Source organism: Otolemur garnettii, unplaced genomic scaffold, assembly GCF_000181295.1.
Source record: "Otolemur garnettii isolate 467f Iridium unplaced genomic scaffold, OtoGar3 scaffold00036, whole genome shotgun sequence".
NCBI classification, from domain to species: domain Eukaryota; kingdom Metazoa; phylum Chordata; class Mammalia; order Primates; family Galagidae; genus Otolemur; species Otolemur garnettii.
In genome coordinates, this window is record NW_003852431.1 from 13254089 (window position 1) to 13271429 (window position 17341).

Consider the following 17341-nt stretch of genomic DNA (forward strand, 5'->3'; position numbering starts at 1 on the left):
AAAAAAAAAAAAAAAAAGAACTATTAACTCCATTCATATTAATTTTTGTTACAAATCTTACAAAGGGGGCTGCTTCTGGGTCTTTAGGTCCACATTCTATTTTAAGGCTGTATATTTGGTTTTCATAAAATGTTCTTGGAGGCCCAATTATCATCTCTGTCCATCTTGTAAGTGTCATGTCTTCATCATCTTCTAGACCCCAGCTAACTGTGCCATCTCCTACTCCTTTCTTAGAGTTCTTCCAGCAGTTGGAAATTGCAAGGGACTTTGACTCCCGAGCCCATGGTGGCTGCCATCTTGCGTCGCTGTTGCTCAAAGGCTGGCCCCTTCTTCTGTTTCTTCCACCTTATTCTACTGTGACATCTTTAGCTTCAAAGATTTTGTGCTTTCTTAAATGTTTTAGTTGTGAATAGGATATAGCCTAAAATCTTATTAGATTCCTAGAATAAATCTTTCAAAATATTTTCTCTATCTTTTCAGCTTTTCTTTCTTTCTTTCTTTTTTTTTTTGAGACAGAATCTCACTCTGCCCAGATTAGAGTATTGTGGTGTCAGCCTAGCTTACAGCAACCTCAAACTCCTGGTTTTAAGTCAATCTCTTGCCCCAGACACCCAGGTAACTGAGACTACAGGCTCCTACCATAAACCAGGCTTATTATTCTATTTTTAGCATAGACAGCTCTGGCTTAGATTGGTCTTTTTTTTTGTTTTATTGAGACAGAGTCTCACTCTGTTACCCTTGGTAGACTCACATGTTACCATGCGTCAGAGCTCGCAGCAACCTCAAACTCTTGGGCTTAAGTGATTCTCTTGCCTCAGCCTTCCAAGTAGCTGGGCCTACAGGCACCCGCCACAACACCTGGGTATTTTTTTGTTGCAGTTGTCCTTGCTGTTTAGCTGGCCCAAGCTGGGTTTGAACCCACCAGCCCTGATGTATGTGGCTGGCACCGTAACCAATGGGCTATGGGTGCCAAGCCTAGACTTGTATTGAATTCCTGAGCTCAAGTGATCCTTCTGCCTCAACCTCCTAGGGTGGTAGGATTACACCCTCAGCCACTGTGCCCAGACCTTTTATAATTTTTATATTATCCCTATCTCCCTCCATTAATAAAACAAAATTTACTTATGTTACATTCTTGTCTTCTCTGACCCCTCCTCCCAATCACTTATTAATGTCTGAATGAAGACAGGCCTAGCCAGACTTGGATCTTGCCCCAAAAATAGCCTAAGTGGGATATTTTTCAGTGCCTTTCCTGTTTAATGAGACATTAGTGGTATTGTCCCATTTTCCAATGAACTAGAGGAGTAGGAAACTATTATGTGTTCAGCAATTTCCTTGCTTAAAGGAGGGAAGATAGCTGAACTTGTAAGAAGCTAGTCTGGAAGCTTATCTTTGTGTTTTCTCTAAAATTTCTCTATCTATGAACATGTTTATGGGATTGGAAACTTATACATGTTAGTGTTGCTGCCTCTCAGATTTTGTATTTATTTCCCCTCTACTGGGAAAGTTAACCATATTGATGAAAAATTGAGACTAAAAATTTTTATCAGAACCTTTTGAAATTTAAACAACCCCCCATTAAACACATGGGGTATATATTTTTTTCTCTTCCCATTTTGCAGATACAAAATTTGCTTTACCACAGACTCTATTACTTTTGGTTGAGAATCTATATCACATCAAAAAAAAAAAAAGGTACAGTAGTACGTTTAAACAGTTTTTCCTCTAGCTTAGCATCCTGTAGATAAATGGTAGAATAATAACTTACAATCTACAGCCTGAACTTCTTCACTTCAGGGCTGAGATGTCCAATGTAACAGGCTCTGGCTATTTACATTTACATACATTTAAAATAAATAACATTTAAAGTTTCAGTTTTTCAGTTACATAACCTAAACTTAAATGCCCAATAGCCACACGTGACTGGTGCTACTCTACTAGGCAGGCAACATACAGAATATATACAGAGTATCTCCATTATTGTAGAAAGTTATTCATTTCATCTTATTATTTTTTAAATCTAGGTGGTCTCCCATCCAAGTATCAACCAGAAGCGACCCCGTTTAGCTTCTAAGATCAGATAAATTTGGGCAAGTTCAGGGTGGTACGGCCATAGACTAGAAAGTTCTGTTGTAGAGTGCTACCTTAGGGGATAAAGGTGGAATGCTTAAGAATTTTCTCTATAAGTATATAGATACTTATAATCTACCCCCCGGTATCATTTGGCTGCATTGAACAGCTCCCCCAACACACCTTCTTTCATTTTGTACTAGTATACTATATAAGACCCATATTCCTTAAAACTTATACCAAATTTGGGCCTTCCTTAGTTTTCAATGGAAATGAATCTTCTCCATTTTGTTGTTTCTGTCCATATGAGCATGGAGAATATCATAAAAATGCTCTTATAAAATCTTCATTTTTAAAAAATATCAGAGACATCAAAAGAGCACTCTTCATTTTTAGAAGTCCTACATCAACTTAATATAGCATTTCAGTATTCACTTAAAGACAAATTCCAATTCAAACCACATGTCAGTCTTTCCTAACCTATGATTTTATACAAAATCTTGCTAGCCTTTGTGCATAGCTCATGGCTGGAAATGGGAAGAAGAACCTCAAATGGAGTATGTGACAGGTACAAGGTAGTTTATTGAATTTATGATTGAATAAGGGTATTTTTAAAGTGTGAAATTTGAAAAGAACTACCCTTATTATGCACTGGTTTCACTGAGAAGTCTGGTTTCACTTGTTTGATTTAATCAATGACTAAGTAAAAATCAAGTAAAAAGCCTAACAATGTTTAATTAGTAATGTCCCTCTAAGTTGACTGAGGGACAGTTGACTGATATTGATATTTAAGGTGCTTTAAATTCATCACTTAACTGTAATGTTATTTACTTCACATTTTCCATGTGTCTACAAAGGTATTTTTAATCTTGATAAAATGTTTTGCTGAAATTGGAATTTTTTTTATAATTGGCATTCTCCTCTAGAGATTCTAGTAAATACCTCTTTTAAAAAGAGAGAAGTAAAAGCACTTTGTCAAGACTTAATAGTTAACTAATGGTAGCTGCTGGTTTTCATCATTTCCTTTTCTTAATCTCTCTCTCAATTTTATAATCTGTTTTAGAATGTTTATGGTTGGCTATATTCAAGCTTACTGGTATATAATATTTGGAATCCTTCTATATTTCAAAGAATATAGACATTTGCTAGTTTTCAGACTTCTGGCACTTGTTCTGATAATGTTTGAACAAGATAAGATATGGAATATTTTTCCTGTGGTCACTTCTTAAAGTTCTTTCAAATCTTAGGGTTCTAAGACATTTGCCTTGGAGAGGACGCTTACTTGTCTTTTAAACTATTTGTAAGGCACCAAGAAGGACACAGTGACAGGTAATACTAACTAGCGTTAGTTAACAGTTTACAAAGTGTTTTCAGAGGCTATTGTAGTACAGCGCTTCCCAAAGGCATATTTGAAGAAAGGATACATGTGGTTCATTTGGGGAAGCTTTGGAAGAAGTATAAATTCCTGGGCCTTCTGTGCAAGGAGTAGGAGGAGGCAAGTGAACATGTTCTCTAAAACAATCAATGGAAACTCTATATGACTAAACATCATCTAGATTTGGGAACCACTGGTGTGGTGGAGTGAGGCAGAGTGCTGGGCACTCTTTTTGCGTTCAATCTGCCTTTACAACGGAATGAAAGACTGTAAGTCAAAGTCAAAACAGAAAATGTTAGTGAATTAAAATTGACAAATATTTGTTGAGAATTATTTATATGAAAACACTATATAAAGGTCTTACTAGAGAAGCAGAAATGGGGAATGGAAGTTTCTGACTTCAAAGAACAAATGAACAAATAAACTCACAATTTTTTTTCTTTCTGACAGTCCCACTATGTCGCCCTCAGTAGAGTGTCGTGGTGTTACAGCTCACAAGCAACCTCAAACTCTTGGGCTCCTGCTTCAGCCCCCCAAGTAGCTGGGGCTATAGGTGCCTGCTACAATGCCTGGCTATTTTTTTGTTGCAGCTGTCATTGTTGTTTAGCTGGCCAGGGCTGGGCTCAAACCTGCCAGCCCTGGTGCATGTGGCTGGCGCCCTACCCACTGAGTCACAGGTACCATCTAAACTCACAATTATAACACCAGAAAAGGTAAAGAAAACCCTTAAATACTCTGGAGGAAGGTTTAGGTTTCACGGAAGACACAGTTATTGAGTTCAGTCTTTTTTTTTTTTTTTTTTTTGCAGTTTTGGCCAGTTTTGAACCCACTACCCCCAGTATATCGGGCTGGCGCCCTACTCCTTGAACCACAGGCGCCACCCTGAGTTCAGTCTTAATAAAAGAATAAGCATTTACCTAACACATAAAAGGCAGAATATGTGAGCAAGGGAAGAGAAAGGTCATTCTCGGCAAAAACAATACACATAAGGAATGAAGAGAGAGTGCTACACATGTGAAGGACTATGAGAGATCAATCTTTGTGGAGTATATGGGGGAAGTAAAAAAAGAAAGACCTGAGTCTGGAAAGACAGGCCCAGAGGATGGTGAATGACCTTAAGTGCTAAGCTGTGCAGTTTGTACCATTCTGTTAAATGATATGCTCAAAAGAGGAGTGATGAAAATAGAGGGGACTAAAGTAGAAGCAGGGAGAGAATTCAAAGACTATTACGAGAGTTCAGGCAAGAGAAAGTAAAGGCTTGACTGAAGCAGTCACACCTGAGAGTAAGAGGGAAACAATTACTGAGAAATCAGAGTCAACCCGACATAGGCTTAGCCTAAGTACCAGAGAGGCCTTTCCTGACTACCCTATCACAGCGTACTCTGCCCCAGCCATTATTCTTCCTTACACAACACAGTTCACAGCAATCATCAAAATATATAACTACAATACAGTAATTATATATTTAACTTTATTTTTGGTCTCCCTCCCTCATTTTTAATGATTGTCTCAGCACAGACAATCTCCAGTTTATTCACTAATGTATAGCACTAACTTAACAACTTAAAAGTAGCATCTGACACATGGTAGGTACCAATACATTACTTGTTGATTGAATAAATGGGAAGAGAGGTAAGGGAGAAAAAGCAGTTGTAAATCGTCAACTTCCTTGTTCAAGTGCCTGGGCAAGTGATGTTAGAATGCAAAACTATGAGAAGAAGAACCAGTCTGGGCAAGAGGATTAACTGAGTGGGGAGAGATGGAGCAAACCGATTAAGAAGTTATTGTATACAATTACATGACACCAGTCATAAGGCAATGAGGAGCTGAGCCAGGATGGTGGCAACAGGGGTGAAGAAGATTTTTAGACATATTGCAGGCTAGAATGTACGAAATTTGACAAATGATTACACAGGAGAAGGAAGAAGAGACTATTACTCTGGAGGTTCAAATAGAAATGGCTTAGAAATGGAGGTACAATTTCACAGAAGTAAAGTCTGTTGAAGCAAATTTTTGTTTTGGGAGGGGTGAATGTGGGAGGATATTGAGCTTGCTTCAGAAAAATAATGAGGTTAAAATTCCAGAAAAACATCCACATAAAAATGCCAGTTGTGCAATTAGAAATCTAAGTTTATAAGACACCAACAAAGGCAGGGTTTGAGTTTTAAAACACTGTTGGTCATTTCCTACAGTAACAGCTGGAGTAGGAGATAGGATTCTAGAAGGAAAACATACATAAAATTAAAAGGAAAAGGACCAAAAGTCATGAAAAACAAATAGAAAAACAGTAAAGAACTCTTCCAGATTAAAGGTGACTAGAGAGGCAGTAAGGCATGATTCTTTACTAGATCCTGTACCAGCAAAAAAAAAAAAAAAATTGTTATAAAAGGACATTATTGAGACAACTGTCAAAAATGGATGAAGGTTGGAGGCTCCTGTGCCTCAGAGGAGTAGGGTGCCGACCCCATGTGCCGGAGGTGGTGGGTTCAAACCCAGCCGTGGCAAAAAAAACCCAAAAAAACAAACAAACAAAAAAACATGGATGAAAGTATTGCTATCAATGTCTTGAATTTTAAAAGCACAATGCATTTATATACAAAAATATTCCTATTCTTAAGATATATACTGGGAAGGGGTAAAGGTACATAGTACATTTAAGCTATCCTTAAACTATTCAGAAAAATATAACTGTATGTGTGTCAGGAAGGGGAGAGAGTGTAAGAAGGCTGGACAAACGTAGCACTATGTTACAATGAGGTGAACATGAATGAAAGAAACATAGGAGCTCTTTGTACCATTTGTACAGCGTTTGCACACAATTATTTTAAAAAGAAAGTAAAAATAATAGACTAAGAACTTTGAGGCTCAGCCTTGATTTCATAAGTTGGTTCACACCCGTAATCCCAGCACTTTACGAAGTTGAGGTGGGAGGACTGCTTGAGACCCATAGTTTGAGACCAGCCTGGGCAACAAGAGAGACTTTCTCTCTATTTAAAATTCAACCCCTAGGGGCGGCGCCTGTGGCTCAAAGGAGTAGGGCGCTGGCCCCATGTGCCAGAGGTGGCGGGTTCAAACCCAGTCCCAGTCAAAAACTGTTAAAAATAAATAAATAAGTAAAATAAAATTCACCCCCTGAGAGTGATGGCTATTCAGTTACTCATGGTTAAGGAAAGAAAATGTGTGTATCAGTAGGCATGGGAATAGCATTATTCTACACCAATTTTTATTTGTACATCCAAAGATGGTGATACTTGTAGTCTATTTCTGCATAAAGATATTCTGGCTGAAGAAGTTCAGCTTAACAACATTGCTATCTATCATTAATTCTCCCAATATAAAATAAATATTTTCTGACACAGAACCCCTGAGTCCTTCTATAAGAAAAAAGACAACAGAAAGAAAAAAATATAAAATTGCTCTCTGTGTATTCTGACTTGCCTTACAAAAACGTCAAGCTATGTTCTTTTGAGCTGAGGAAGAAGAGCCATATCACTTTAGAAATAGTTCTTACCTTTTTTTTTTGAGACAGAGTCTCACTATGTCGCCCTCAGTAAAGTGCCGTAGCGTCACAGCTCACAGCAACCTTAAACTCTAGGGCTCAAGTGATTCTCCTGCCTCAGCCTGGGACTACAGGCTCCCGCCACAAAGCCTGTCTATTTTTTTTTTTGGTTGTAGTTGTCATTGTTGTTTGGCAGGCCTGGGCTGGAATCAAACCCACGAGCTCCGGTGTATGTGGCTGGCGCCCTAGCTGCTGAGCTACAGGGGGCAAGCCTAGAAATAGTACCTACTTACATCTAATTCTATGCAATAAAATTATCCATGAATGGTTAAAGACACCCTGAGTTACTGTTACTGGTGAGACAAGCAAAAATGGAAGATAGATAAGAGGTGGGATAAAAATAAAATTGATACACTGTAATCTAAATACAGGAGTTTCTTAACAGCTCCTTCTGGAGCTTTATGTCCAGACTTAAAAAGAACAGATATTTTTCATCTCAGCATTACATTTCTTTTTTTTTTTTTTTTTTTTTTGAGACAGAGCCTCAAGCTATCCCCCTGGGTAGAGTGCCGTGGCATTACAGCTCACAGCAACCTCCAACTCCTGGGCTCAAGCGAGTCTCCTGCCTCCACCTCCCAAGTAGCTGGGACCACAGGCGCCCACCACAACGCCCGGCTATTCTTTTTTTTGGTTGCAGCCGTCATTGTTGTTTGGCGGGTCCGGGCTGGGGATTCGAACCCGCCACCTTAGGTGTACGTGGCTGGCGCCTTAGCCGGTTGAGCTATAGGCGCCGAGCCTAACAAAGATAATTTTATAAATGGAGTAACACATTAGAGTGACCCATTAATGAGACCATTTTACAAATTATTAAGCCAAAAAAATTCAGATGTTAAAAAATTTCATTTGAAAGTATAAATGTGTATTATTTCCTTCATAAAAAGGTAGCAGTATGGAATTGAGAATTAGAAATTTCTGCATTCAAAAAAAATTATGGTGTACATTATCTAATATGCCAATGAAAAGGCCAGGAGTGGTAGCTCACACCTGTAATCCTAGCACACTGGGAGGCCAACGCAGGTAGATTGTCTGGGCTCACTCAGACAATCTGAGGCCAGCCTGAGCAAGGGCAAGACCCCCTCTCTAAAAGTAGCCGGGTGTTGTGGTGGGCGCCTGTAGTCCCAGCTACTTGGGAAGCTAAGGCAAGAGAATCGCTTGAGCCCAAGAGTTTGAGGTTGCTGCAAGCTATGACGCCACAGCATTCTACCAAGGGTGACAGAGTGAGATTCTGCCACAAACAAACAAAAAAACAAAAACTAAGAAGAATATAGATAAAATTACCATAGATTTTTATTAAGTAAAACAAAGTTTGAATATGACTCTACAGTGTTTATTTCACATCTCAATATCCTCATTCCATTAACTTCATCTTCCGAATGACACAAACATTTCCTTACCTGTTATGGAAGGTAGCAACAGATTAAAATATAGCTCTACAAAGCCAGAAGTACTCAGAAATATGAAAAAGCCACCATTGAAACTGGTCTACTTTTAGGGATAAAGCACTGAATGAAAATTTAGGACAACAGGTTTCTATATCAGGCTTTAAACTGGCTCACTATGACCTAAAAATCACTTACTCCACTCACCTGATCTCCTATGGCCTTTTATTTTGGTCTTCTATTAGCAAAAAAATAAGGACAAAAATTCTACCATTACCAGAGAAGTTCTGGGGATTGAAAAAGCAAGTTTAGGCCGGGCGTGGTGGCGCACGCCTGTAGTCCCAGCACTATGGGAGGCTGAGGCGGGTGGATCACCTGTGCTCAGAGGTTCGAGACCAGCCAAGACCCCCCTGAGCCAAACGAGCCAGAGTGAGACCCCGTCTCTACAACAACAACAGGACAACGAGACAGCCAGACCTTGTGATTCCAGCTCCATGGGGGGCAAGAAAACACTAAAGGAGGAAGAAGTAATAAAAAAAAAAAAAAAACCTTCAAAGCAATAAAGTTGAAATAAAAAAAAATTAAAAAAAAAAAAGAAAATGCAAGTTTAAGCAGTATTCATGTAAAAACATTTATAGATTGAAAATTGTTTCTAAATACAGAATATATTTTTTAAAACAAACCATAACTAAAAAATATATTAAAATTACTTTTGAATTGCAGGCTTATGACTTAGATTCAAATATAGGCTTTTCAAATAGTGTCCCACAGATGTAACAGTGTATTCAACTTACTATGCTACTCACACTGATTGAATTTTAAAATTTCCTCTTTTTGGCAAAAAGAATTCTCAGAATGCATGCAGGCATTCAAAGAGAACATGAGTTCTGTTCATGATCACGCAAATTGATCATGAACAACTTATTGTTTAATTGTTACTTATTATTAAATTGCTGAGCTTGAATTAAGACATACACGTGTCTTTTATATGTCTGAAAAAAGTCCTTTCTTTGTAGAATTAGTCTTTGAGTGAAAGATGGAGACTTTACCTCCTTCATGTTTACATGGATGGAGCTGGAAAATATTCTTCTTAGCAAAGTATCCCAAGAATGGAAGAAAAAGTATCCAATGTACTCAGCCCTACTATGAAACTAATTTATAGCTTTCATAGGAAAGCTATAACCCAATTTTAGCCCAGGAATATGGGGAGAGGGGAGAGGGAGGGGGGTGGAGGAAGGAGGGAGGGTGATTGGTGGGATCACGCCTATGGTTCATCCTATAAGGGTACATGTGAATCTCTCTAAATGTAGAATATAAATGTCTCAACACAATAACTAAGAAAAAGACATAAAGGCTATGTTAACCAGTCGGATGAAAGTACTTCAAATTGTATACAGAAACAGTACACTGTACCCCATGATAGTATTAATGTACACTGCTACGATTTAATTTAAAAAAAAAAAAGGCTTTTTCATTTATGTTTAAAAATGGCACATTGCTTTCTTACATTTCTCTTTATAGGAACATAGGTTGTTTAATCATAAAATAAGACATGTAACAAAGGAAAACTTCTAACATAAATGAAAAAGATGGGATGAATTATACTTGACTGGAAAACTGTATATAGGGACATCTGAGATTTAAGCATGATTCAGGGAAATTATATTCTATGTAAATATTGAAACACATTTTTTTATTCTGATCTTGATAAACAGGAGTCCAGAATCACATTATTTGTATGTTAAAAACTCTAGCTCTGAAAAATAAAATGAGAATATTTTTCCTTAGGTTACAGTATATACAAAAAATATACACGATATTCCCAAAATACAAGTGTAAACATATAGGCAATCTACACTCAAAGAAACTTCAGTGTATTTATATATATTTTTACATACGTATTTAATATATATTCAAAAATATATGTACACTTATAAACACATACAAGGTGTCCTTTTTAAATAATAGTCTTAACTACTAGGATTTTGTTTTTAAAAAAAAAGAAATGTGCACTGCAGAAATCTTTAAATAATACCTTCAAAGTTTGTTGGGATTCACCATTTGTTTTACATGGTAACTTAATCAGTGTATCAACTCTTTTAGGCCATTGTCATAGGTATGTCAGGATTAAAAGATACTTCAAACTCATCAAGCCACCCACTTGATCTATCAGTCCTTGTCAGTACATTTCTTATGAATGCTAGGTCAGCTTATGCCCAAATACGTCTATTAATGGAGAAATGCTAAGACATTCTGAAAAGTCCTATTTTAATGTTTACTCTTTCTTGTAATGGTCAGCTAGAGGTCCCAACTCTACATATACTAACTTTAGGTCTTGCCAAGTTGGAAAACAAGCTCTTTCATATGTGACTCCTCCAAATATTTGTAGACAACTATAATCTAGCACTAAAAGGACACTTGAGTCTTTTTATAGTTTTGGTCATTTACCACTGAAGACCTTCTAGTTTAAAGGTTGGGTGCCCAGATCTTACGTAATTTTATAGGTCACATAATTACCGACGATATTCTATAATGAATATAACTCTGATTACTATAGGATAATGTTTCCATATTGAAACCTTCCAAGTCTTTTTAGCATTTTACTTCTAAGCCCAAAATACCATTATGTGTTTTTCTGGACCCAATGTGTGATCTTAGATTTATTCCTATGAAAATTCATGAAGTTCATTAATTCTGCCAGAAAAGATCTATTAGATTCTCATTCCATCATTCAATGTATTTGTTATTCTTCTCTTTATTATATCAAATTTGTTAAATATGTGGTTTTCCTTCTTACTGGAATCACTTAGAAAAATGTAGAAAAACTGTACTACAGGGTATCACAGATGGTCATCCTATACCTACCTCTTGACTATTAATGATTCTCTAAAAGCACTTGGATAAAGCTCTTTCACATTTACTGATCCATTTACCTAACCTTGATTGCACACATATTTTCCCTATCTTGTTTAAAAGAATGTTATGGAAAGTATTACCAAATCATTTTCACCCTAACTTCACTCTGCTTTACTCCTATACAGTATCTATTAAAGATGGAAATGCAGAGTGGCGCCTATGGCTGAAAGGAGTAGGGCGCCAGCCCCATATACAGGAGGTGGTGGGTTCAAACCCAGCCCCTGCCGAAAAAAAAAAAAAGATGGAAATGCCGTTTTCTTTGATTTATTCCTAGAGAATCCATCCTAACTCTGGGTGATAGTTGCTTTTTCCAATAGCAATCTTAAAAATCACTACAGCATGGCTGTGTTTAAAAAAAAAATTTTTTTTTTTTTTTAATTCTACAGATGGAGCCTTGCTCTGTTGCCCAGGGTGTAGGGCAGTAGCATGATCATAGTCACTTGCAGACTTGAAGCCCTGGGCTCAAGCAATCCTTTGGGCTCAGGCTCCAAAGTGGCTGGGACTACAGGAATGTACCATCACACCCAGCTAATTTTTAAAAAATTTTTTGTCAAGATAGGGTCTTGCTATGCTGCCCAGGCTCATCTTGAACTCCAGGCCCCAAGTGATTCTTCCTCCTCAGCCTCCCAATGTGTTGGGATTGTAGGCATGAACCACAGATCCCAGCCTCATGGCTACTTATTGACTATCATCTATGTAATATATTCAAAATATGTTATATATAAGCCCCAATCAAAACAACTCTGAAGGGTTGGGATTATTATCTCTGATAATAAAAAATATTAAAGTTTATGAAAGTCAAATTCACTTAAAGTTTACAAAAGATTATATCATATAAATTATCAAAATATGACGTGTAACAGATCTACTAACTTGTTCTTTAATACACTTACTTGCAAGAATCTACCACCTTTTCCCCCTTTATGAAAACAAGATACTATCTGTTCACTCTCTTTATTCACTCCCACTGTCCAATAGGAGTTTTAAGGGATATAATTTCTTAGGTTTCTCTGTAATTAAGACTTGGAATGCATGTATCAGTACTCTTAATAATTACTCTTTGTTTAAATATAATTAAAAACCTTAAAATAATAAAGTACACATTCAAAGGTTTCAAGGTTTATGAAGTATAAAAGAATAAATTATAAAAAATCTGTATCTGGCTCAGTGTCTGTGGCTCAAGCAGCTAAGGCGCCAGCTACATACACCTGAGCTGGCAGGTTCAAATCCAGCCTGGGCCCGCCAAACAACAATGATGGGTGCAACCAAAAAATAGGTGGTCATTGTGGTGGGCACCTATAGTCCCAGCTACTTGGGAGGCAGAGACAAGACAATTGCTTAAGCCCAGGAGTTGGAGGTTGCTGTGAGCTGTGATGTCACAGCACTCTACCCAGGGGGACAGCTTGAGGCTCTGTCTCAAAAAACAAAACAAAACAAAAATCTGTATCTGTCTTCTAACCATCCAATTTCCTCCTTCAGAAGCAGTTAAGTCCCTTTTTTTTTTTGAGACAGAGCCTCAAGCTGTCCCCCTGGGTAGAGTGCTTTGACATCACAGCTCACAGCAACCTCCAACTCCTGGGCTTAAAGTCTCCTGCCTCCCCCTCCCAAGTAGCTGGGACCACAGGCGCCCGCCACAAGGCCTGGCTATTTTTTGGTTGCATCCATCATTGTTGTTTGGTGGGTCCGGGCTGGATTCAAACCCACCACCTTAGGTGTCATGACCCATCGGGCTCCTATGGCCCTGGTCTCGGTTAGTGGAGGAAGGAACCAGGCGAGAGGTGGATTAGAAGTACAAGCTTGTGGAAGGCGAGCTAGCCCTGACTTTTCCGGGTAGCCCCGAGCAACCTCTGCACCAGCCTTTTATTGAAATGGAATGACACAGGTGAGGGGAATAATTAACAATGACTATGTGCTGAGGGCATGGGCTCCTTCTCCATAAGAAGCACCTGTGGACAAGTCACTGGAGAGTCCACTCCTCAGCTGTAAATCATCTTGCTTAGAGGTCATCTGTCTCTTGGCGTCCTCTACATTACGGTATGTGGCTGGTGCTTTAGCCACTTGAGCCACAGGTGCCGAGCCGAGCAGTTAAGTCTTAATAAATACACATAGCAAATACAAACGTAAAATATACATATATATTATTTTGTTCTTAGTTTATGCACAAATGACACCTATACATACATACGTACACACACACACATAAATGCAAAGTACATTATCGGCCTTTGAATTTTTACTGAAAAATTGGAATCATTCTAATCTGAATTTAGTCTTCCCTTCTTACTGATTTGTGGGAAGGGATACTGATCACATGACTAACTACAAATATTTTCCCCCAGATTGTATTTGTCTTTTGACTTAATGCCACAGCAACATTTTCCATGTGTAAGCAGTCAAGTTCATCAATTCTTACATTTATAACTTCTGAGTTTCAAAAGCATTTTGCAATCTAAGACTATGAAAACATTTTCCTATAGCTTCTTAGTGCTTTGATGGTTTTACCTTTTTTTTTTTCTGGGATAAGGTCTTGCTCTGTTGCCAGGGCTAGAGTGCAGTGGTGTCATCATAGCTTACTGAAACCTCAAACTACTTGGCTCAGGCGATCCTCCTGTTTCAATCTCTTGAGTATCTGAGACTGAAGGCATGTACTACCACATCCCCTAATTTTCTATTTTTTTTTTTTTGAGACAGAGCCTCAAGCTGTCCCCCTGGGTAGAGTGTCGTGGCATTACAGCTCACAGCAACCTCCAACTCCTGGGCTCAAGCGAGTCTCCTGCCTCCACCTCCCAAGTAGCTGGGACCACAGGCGCCCGCCACAACGCCCGGCTATTTTTTGATTGCAGCAGTCATTGTTGTATGGCGGGTCCGGGCTGGGGATTTGAACCCGCCACCTTAGGTGTACGTGGCTGGCGCCTTAGCCGGTTGAGCTATAGGCGCCGAGCCTTTTCTATTTTTTTAATAGAGACAGGCTCTTGTTGTGTTGCTCAGAGGGTATCAAATTTCTGGCCTCAAACAATCCTCTCATCTCAGCCTCCCAAAGTGCTGGGTGTGAGCCACCAAGCCTGATTTGGTTTTAAAATTAAATCCCTGATCTATTTGGAATTTATCCTGTTGTCAGAATGAGGTATTGAAGCCATCTTTCTATTTTCCCTAGAGGGTTATGTTATGACCCAACATAATTTATTATTCTTATTCAGAAACTACTTATCTAATTTTTCCATATGAACCATAAAATTCATTTGTGTGGTTCAAAATGAAAAAAACTTGCTGGTATTTTATTTGGATGTTAATTAAAAGCATAGTTTACCGTAAGGAAATTGATCATTTCATGGAAAAAAAGTACAATAAAATTAGTTCTCTACTTACACCAACCCAAAACTGAACTTTGGAAGGAGAAAAGACATAATATAAAATATATATATATTTCATTACTCCTCTATTTATATAGAGGAGTAATGGCACAAAAATAGCCATAGTAATTCTAAAAAAAAAAATTTTAGAGTCACATTGTCAAGTTTCACTAAAAGTCCGTTGAAATTTTTGAAATGAATTACACTGATTTCCTAGATTGAAACATTTCTAAATGAATTGAAGAGACATCCAGAATCCTACTTTGTTGTTACTTTTTAAAAATTATTATTATTATTACATTAATATTACTTCATAGTCAATCTTCTCTCTCTCTCTCTTTTTTTATATTGTTGGGGATTCACTGAGGGTACAAAGAACCAGGTTACATTGACTGCATTTGTTAGGTAAAGTCCCTTTTATAATTGTGTCCCACCCACCAAAAGGTGCTTTGCTTTATTTTGTTTGCAAAGGGGTCTTACTCTGTTGTCTGGCTAGAGGGTAGTGGTGTCATACAACTTCAAACTGCTGGGCTTAGCCTCCTCCTAAAGTGCTAGGATCAAAGGCATGAGCCACCCCACGTGGTCATTCCTAATTTTGATCTCATTTATCAACATTACAACCCTAAGCAGGAGGATTTTCCCCTTTACTTATTGATAATATAGTTCAAACCAGATAGGTACCGTTAGCTGTTTTAAGCATTTTGCTAAAGCCCAAGCTTATTTTTAGTTTTAGATCCCCAGATATTATTCCCATTAATTTGTTTGCAAATCTTTGATTCTGTACTGTCCTCTAAAGTCATAAGCATTAATACCTGCTGCTTAACAGCTATTTCTAGTATGTCTAGAACTACTCTCTTTTTTCCTAGTCTTGATTTTTAAACTGTCATAAATATTTAAGATCAGCTGAAAATTAAGCTCTAAATAAGCAAGATTTTATTATCACCTCAAGGAATTAAGAATAAACAAACTCTCCCTCATCTGGCAGTATGGAAATAAATGTTCCAGTATATCCACTATTCTAGAATGCATTGGAAAGACATCATTAACTTTTGAAAAGAACAAAATTCACTTAGTAAAGTTTCACAAGAGAACTATACTGAACAAATTGTTCTACAATAATAATAATCAGAGCAAATACTTCTATGCTAGTTACCATGTCCAAGGCATTGCTCTAAGTGCTTTAAACATTAAATAATTGACTCCTAAATGATTTAGAAGATACTTTTAGATACTAAAGTATTCCATAGCCTTAAGGATAAATACCAGCTGCTAATGTATGGACAAGTATGACAGGAAGGATTTAGGTGTCCGAGTAGAGGATATTACAGTGCTTATTATAAACTGGACAATTTTATGATGAGATTTAATTTCTCCAACTTCACAAAAACATACAAAAACTAGTGAGTTATGAAATTTTGTCTGAATGTAATTTCTGTTTTACTAGATAAAACTGTCTACTTTCTCTAAAACCTGTTAGTTTGCCCGTAAATCTTATTCTAGAGGTATCTCTAAATATGCTCATCCAGTGAAATACACATTCAAAGTGAATATCAACCAAAAATCAAATCAATCTTTAGTGGACACCCATATAGATTTGTAAATGGAAGGGATAAAAAATAAATGATATTAGTAGAACTCTAATAAGTGGCTGATTTATAAACTGATTTTAGAACATGATCTTTAGAATGAGACATACTTCTACATTATAGGAATGACTTCTTCAGTATTACATTTATTAAAATTCTACCATAGACCAAGTTTATAAAGTTGATATGAATTCAGAAGCATAAGAACTCAAGCCGTTCTAAAAGATTTTAACAATAAATTACTTATATAAAGAATTGCCTCAAATTTTAGTTTTATGCATTGCTTAACTCACAAATTAATATGCAGGTCTTCACTTGGCAATTAAAAGACCCATTGAGCTTAATTTCAAAAGTCTGTTAGTATATGAGAGGGACAAAGAAACTTTCCATATCATTTTTAGCAACTTTTCTGCTTGAAATTATTTCAAAATGAAGTTAAAAAAAGGTAGCCACTCTGTTTACTCTGCATCTAGTCAAACTACTGAAAATGTAGAGTGTTACATTTTTACTTTAATGATCATCATTTATTTCCCTTTTAACAAAGCTATTAAAAGTAAATATCCTTTCCTATGGATACATTGAAGACAAATCAATTCTCTCTCTTATCCTCTTTGCAACACATATGTTAGAACATCCAGATTTTCAAAAAATGAAGTGGGGAATACAATGGTATAGCTACTTTGGAGTGAAGTCTGACAGATTTTAAAGTAAAACATTTATCTATCTTGTAATTAGCAATTTCACTCCTAGGTATTTACTCAAGAGAAAAACACATACTTACAAAAAAACTTACATAAAATGTTGACAGCAGCTTTACTGACAGCTACAAACTGGCAATAATCAAAATGTCCACTGACAGGTGAATATAATAAAACTGTGGAATATTCATATTTGGCAATAATAAGGAATAAGGAAGTACTGATACAACTAAATGCAGCGAAACCAGCTAGACACAAAAGAGGATGTTCAAGAACTAAACCATGGGGACAGCAATCAGAAAGGAGTTGTCTCCTGAGGAGCAGGAGCCTGAAAGGGGCATAAGGAAACTCTGGAGTGGCTGAACTCTCTCTACTGTTTTCCACATATACAATGATTACCTATTACAA

General features: G+C 37.3%; 1 protein-coding gene across 3 annotated transcripts in view; it reads right to left on the reverse strand.

The window, feature by feature from the left end:
- PIBF1 (progesterone immunomodulatory binding factor 1) overlaps window positions 1-17341 on the reverse strand; it is a 263961-nt gene that overhangs the window by 179638 nt on the left and 66982 nt on the right. The window lies entirely within an intron of this gene.